General features: G+C 28.0%; 1 protein-coding gene across 2 annotated transcripts in view; it reads left to right on the top strand.

Annotated features, from left to right (window-relative positions):
- The window catches only part of MYBPC3 (myosin binding protein C3), a 157,638-nt gene that overhangs the window by 112,724 nt on the left and 37,414 nt on the right, over positions 1 to 7,500 (top strand). The gene's annotated exons all lie outside the window — the stretch shown is intronic.

Below are 7,500 nucleotides of genomic sequence, written 5' to 3'. Positions count from 1 at the left end.
ACATACACACACTCATATATATATACATACACACACTCATATATATATATATATATACATACTCACACTCATATATATATATATATATACACACACTCATACACATATATATATATACACACACACTCATATATTTATATATATACATACACACACTCATATATACATACACACATTCATATATATACATACATATACACTCAAATATATATATACATACATACATAAATACTCTCATATATATATATACATACATACACTCATATATATATATATATATATATATATATACATACTCACACTCATATATATATACATACACACACTCATATATTTATATATATATACATACACACACACTCATATATATATATACATACATACATACACTCTCATATATATATACATACACACACTCATATATATATATATACATACTCACTCATATATATATATACATACACACACTCATACATATATATATACACACACTCATATATTTATATATATACATACACACACTCATATATACATACACACATTCATATATATATACATACATATACACTCATATATATATATATATACATACATACATACTCTCATATATATATATACATACATACACTCATATTTATATATATATTTATATTTATATTTATATAAGTGTGTGTATGTATATATCTATATATGAGTGTTTGTATATATATTTGTATGTATATATATATATATATGAGTGTGTGTATGTATATATATATGAGTGTGTGTATGTATATATATATATGAGTGTGAGTATGTATATATATATGAGTGTGTGTATGTATATATATATATATGAGTGTGTGTTTATGTATATATAAATATATGAGTTTGTGTGTATGTATATTTATGAGTGTGTGTATATATATATATATATATAAATGTATGTATGTGTATATATATATATATATATATATACATACACACACACTCATATATATATATGTATACATATACACACACTCATATTTATATATATATATATGAGTATGTGTATGTATATATCTATATATGAGTGTTTGTATATATATGTGTGTGTATATATATATATATATATATATATATATATATGGGTGTGAGTATGTATATATATATATGAATGTGAGTATGTATATATATATATATATGAGTGTATGTATGTATATATATATATATATATGAGAGTATGTATGTATGTATATATATATATAAGTGTATATGTATGTATATATATATGAGTGTGTGTATGTATATATATATATGAGAGTGTATGTATGTATGTATGTATATATATATATGAGTGTGTGTGTATGTATATATATGTAATGTAATGTAATGTAATATACATTAAGATTAGAAATAAGAAAGGTACTTGAAAAATTCCCTTACTGTCCCGAAGGCTCACAGTCTAACTAAAGTACCTGGAGGGTAATAGAGAAGTGAAAAGTAGAGTTAGAGGAAAAATAAAAATAAAATAAATATTTTAACAAGACAGCATTGATCTAAATACTTTGGAAGGTATTAATGTATGTATGTGTATATATATATATATATATATACATACACACACACTCATATATATACAAACACTCATATATAGATATATACACATACATACATACATTTATATATATACACATACACTCATATATATGTATATATGTATGTATATATATGAGTGTGTGTATGTATATATATATGAGTGTGTATGTATAATATGAGTGTGTGTGTATGTATATATATAAATATATGAGTGTGAGTATGTATATATATATATGAGTGTGTGTATGTATATATATGAGTGTGAGTATGTATATATATATGAGAGTGTATGTATGTATGTATGTAAGTATATATATATGAGTGTGTGTGTATGTATATATATATGAGTGTGTGTATGTATATATATATATATGAGTGTGAGTATGTATATATATATGAGTGTGAGTATGTATATATATATATGAGTGTGTGTATGTATATATATATATGAGAGTGTATGTATGTATGTATGTATGTAAGTATATATATATGAGTGTGTGTGTATGTATATATATGAGTGTGTGTATGTATATATATATGAGTGTGAGTATGTATATATATATGAGTGTGAGTATGTATATATATATATGAGTGTGTGTATGTATATATATATATATGAGTGTATGTATGTATATATGAGTGTGTGTTTATGTATATATATAAATATATGAGTTTGTATGTATGTATATATATGAGTGTATGTATATATATGAGTGTGAGTATGTATATATATATATGAGTGTGAGTATGTATATATATATATATATGAGTGTGAGTATGTATATATATATGAGTGTGAGTATGTATATATATATATATGAGTGTGTGTGTATGTGTGTATATATATATACAAATATATGAGTGTGTGTGTGTATGTATATATATATGAGTGTGTGTATGTATATATATATGAGTGTGTGTATGTATATATATATGGGGGTGTGTTTATGTATATATATAAATGTATGTATATATATATATATATATATATATATACATACACACACACACTCATATATATATATATACATACAGACACTCATATATTTATTTATATATATATATATACATATATACACACACATATATATACAAACACTCATATATACTCATATATTTATTTTTATATATATTAAAATAAATATTTATTTTTATATATATTTATTAAAATAAATATATGAGTGTGTGTATATATATATATATGAGTATGTGTATGTATATATATATGAGTGTGAGTATGTATATATATATATATATATATGAGTGTGTGTATGTATATATATATATATGAGAGTGTATGTATGTATGTATATATATATGAGTGTGTGTGTATGTGTATATATATATATGAGTGTGTGTATGTATATATATGAGTGTGAGTATGTATATATATATATGAGTGTGTGTATGTATATATATATATGAGAGTGTATGTATGTATGTATATATATATATGAGTATGTGTGTATGTATATATATGAGTGTGTGTATGTATATATATATATATGAGTGTGAGTATGTATATATATATGAGTGTGTGTATGTATATATATATATATATGAGTGTGAGTATGTATATATATATGAGTGTGTGTATGTATAATATGAGTGTGTGTGTATGTATATATATATATATATATGAGTGTGTGTATGTATATATATATATATATATACATATATATGAGAGTGTATGTATGTATGTATATATATATATATATATGAGTGTGTGTATGTATATATATATATGAGTGTGTGTATGTATATATATATATGGGGGTGTGTTTATATATATATATAAATGTATGTATTTATATATATATATATTTATATATATATATTTATATATATTTATATATATATGCGTGTGTATGTATGTATATATCTATATATGAGTGTTTGTATATATATGTGTGTGTGTATGTATGTATATATATATATAAATATGAGTGTGTGTATGTATATATATATATATATGAGTGTGTGTATGTATATATATATGAGAGTGTATGTATGTATGTATATATATATATATATATGAGTGTGTGTATGTATATATGAGTGTGTGTGTATGTATATATACATAAATATATGAGTGTGAGTATGTATATATATATATATGAGTGTGTGTATATATATATGAGAGTGTATGTATGTATGTATGTATATATATATATACGAGTGTGTGTATGTATATATATATGAGTGTGTGTATGTATATATATATATAAATATATGAGTGTGTGTATGTATATATATGTATGAGTGTGTGTATGTATATATATTAATGTATGTGTGTATATATATATATGAGTGTGTGTATGTATATATAAATAAATGTATGTATGTGTATGTATATATATATATGAGTGTGTGTATGTATATATATATGAGTGTGTGTATGTATATATATATGAGTGTATGTATGTGTATATATATATATATTTGTGTGTGTATGTATATATATGGGTGTGTGTATATATATATGAGTGTGTGTTTATGTATATATTTAAATATATGAGTTTCTGTGTATGTATATATAAATGAGTGTGTGTGTGTGTGTATATATATATATATATGAGTGTGTGTATGTGTATATATATATGAGTATGTGTATGTATATATATATGGGGGTGTGTATATATATATGAGTGTGTTTATGTATATATATATAAATATATGAGTTTCTGTGTATGTATATATAAATGAGTGTGTGTGTATGTATATATATATATGAGTGTGTGTATGTATATATATAAATGTATGTATGTGTGTATATATATATATATATAGATATATATAGATATATACATACACACACACTCATATCTATATATGAGTGTGTGAGTATATGTATACATATATATGTATATATATGTGTGTGTATATATATATAAATATATGAGTGTGTGTATGTATATATATATATATGAGTGTGTGTATGTATATATATATATATATGAGTGTGTGTATGTATATATATATGAGTGTGAGTATGTATATATATAAGTGTGTGTGTATGTATATATCTATATATATATATGAGTGTGTGTATATATGTATACTTATGTATATGTATACATATATATACATGTGTGTATATATACATGCATGTGTGTGTATGTATATATATATATACATGTATATATATGTATACATATACATAAGTATACATATATATGTATGTATGTGTATATACATGCATGTGTGTGTATGTATATATATATATACATGTATATATATGTATACATATACATAAGTATACATATATATGTATGTATGTGTATATATATATATATATACATACACACACACACTCATATATACATATATACATATGAGAGTGTATGTATGTATGTATGTATCTATATATGAGTGTGTGTGTATGTATATATATGAGTGTGTGTATGTATATATATATATGAGTATGAGTATGTATATACAGTGGTGCCTCGCATAACGGACGCCTCGCACAGCGAACGCTGCGCACAACGAACTTTATGTCTTGATCCGTACAACGAACTTCGTTTCACACAACGAAGTCGCCCGAGCTGCATCCTTCCGCGCAGGCACTGCGCTTAACTGCCCTCTCTCCGCCTGGTTCCCTCTTGCCCCCCCGACTCCCCGACACGACCATGTGCCTCAGGCCCTGCCCCCAGGAGGGACCTAAGGCTCCCGGGCCTATTCTGATTGGCCCAGGCGCCTTAGGCCCCACCAGTAGGCGGAGCTTTGGGACGGATGGGCCAATCCGGCCTCATTCCGTCGATGGCTGCCTGCCGGACAGGCGGGTTTGGCTCCCGTCTGTCCGGCCAACTACAGAAAGGTACGGGGAAGGGGGTTGGGGGTGTCGTGGGGGTCGGCCAGGGGGGTCGCGGGGCGGCTGGGGGTCGGTCGGAGGTTCTTGGGGGGGGGCGGTCGTTGGGGGGAGGGGGGGTTTGCGTCGAGGGCAGGAGGGCCTGGGATCCCTCCTGCCCGTAATGTAGTGAAGGGTGGGGTTAGGGGGTCGCCGTGGCCAGGAGGACTTGGGCTCCCTCCTGGCCCGATATTGTCGGGGAGTTGGGGAATCGGCGGGGCAAGAGGGCTTGGGCTCCCTTTTGCCCCGATTGTGTCGGGGAGTCGGGGGGGCAAGAGGGCTTGAGCTCCCTTTTGCCCCGATCGTGTCGGGGAGTCGGGGGGGGGCAAGAGGGCTTGAGCTCCCTCTTGCCCCGATCGTGTCGGGGAGTCGGGGGGGCAAGAGGGCTTGAGCTCCCTCTTGCCCCGATCGTGTCGGGGGTGCCAGGGACTACACGGAGTCACCCACCGTACCACCCGATTCGGGTAAGCGCAGGTATCGGTGGGTGGCTTATTTGCGGGGGGGTGCCTTATTTTACATTTTTTTCTAAAAAGGGGGGGCTGTCTTATTAGATGGCCCTGCCTTATCATCGGGGAAACACGGTAGAAAAAAAAAAAAATGAACAGTTAAGTCCCAGTTTTTGCCGCTGAGACTCTGCCCTCTCACTGTAAAATTAGACTCTACTTAGTCTGTCTTTAAATTTAAAAAATGTGTGTTGTTTTCAAAAACAATTATGTTTTTAGATGTATCTAAATAAAAATAATAACCAAAAATTTATCTTTTTTTATGTCATCTTAGCATATTTTATGCTACAGAACGAATTATTTTTTTTAACATGTATTGTTATGGGAAAACGCGTTTCACACAACGAACGTTTCACATAACAAACTTGCTCCTGGAACGGATTAAGTTCGTTGTGTGAGGCACCACTGTATATATATGAGTGTATGTATATATATATATGAGAGTGTATGTATGTATGTATGTATGTATATATATATGAGTGTGTGTATGTATATATATATGAGTGTGAGTATGTATATATATATATGAGTGTGTGTATGTGTATATATATAAATATATGAGTGAGTGTATGTATATATATATGAGTGTGAGTATGCATATATACATATGAGTGTATGTATGTATGTATATATATATATATATATATATATGAGAGTATGTATGTATATATATATATATGAGTATATATGTATATACATATATATATGAGTATGTGTATGTATATATCTATATATGAGTGTATATATATATATATATATATATGAGTATGTATGTATATATATATATATATGAGTATGCGTATGTATATATCTATATATGAGTGTATGTATATATATATGAGTGTATATGTATGTATATATATATGAATGTGTGTATGTATATATGAGTGTGTGTATGTATATATATAAATATATGAGTGTGTGTATATATATATATATGTATGAGTGTGTGTATGTATATATATATGAGTGAGTATGTATATATATATATATGAGTGTGAGTATGTATGTATATATATATATGAGAGTGTATGTATGTATGTATATATATATATGAGTGTGTGTGTATGTATATATATATATTAATGTATGTATGTATATATATTAATGTATGTATATGTGTGTATATATATATATATATGAGAGTGTATGTATGTATATGTATGTATGTATATATATATACACATACACACACTCATATATATATATATATATTATTATTATTATTATTATTATTATTATTCTTTATTCTTATATACCGCCATACCCAGTGAGTTCTAGGCGGTTTACATCAATTAGCAAATGATCTGCATTGAATAGCAGATTTACAACAAAATTAGAGGTAGGTTTACAAAATTAGAAGCAGATTTACAGCATTGAATAGCAGATTTACAACAAAATTAGAAGTAGGTTTACAAAATTAGAAGCAGATTTACAGCATAATTAGAAGAATTTTTGACAGAAAATTGCAGGCCGAATTGCGATAAATTACAGTGATTTGCCGCAGTCAGCCGTGAAGTTACAGCGATTCTTAACTGTCTGCACAGAGGGCAGGTTTACATCAATATTACAGAAATTGCAGGTTTG

Source organism: Geotrypetes seraphini, chromosome 19 (genome assembly GCF_902459505.1).
Source record: "Geotrypetes seraphini chromosome 19, aGeoSer1.1, whole genome shotgun sequence".
Lineage (NCBI taxonomy): Eukaryota > Metazoa > Chordata > Amphibia > Gymnophiona > Dermophiidae > Geotrypetes > Geotrypetes seraphini.
Note: the sequence above shows the minus strand (reverse complement) of the source record. Positions and strands in the feature narration are given on the sequence as shown.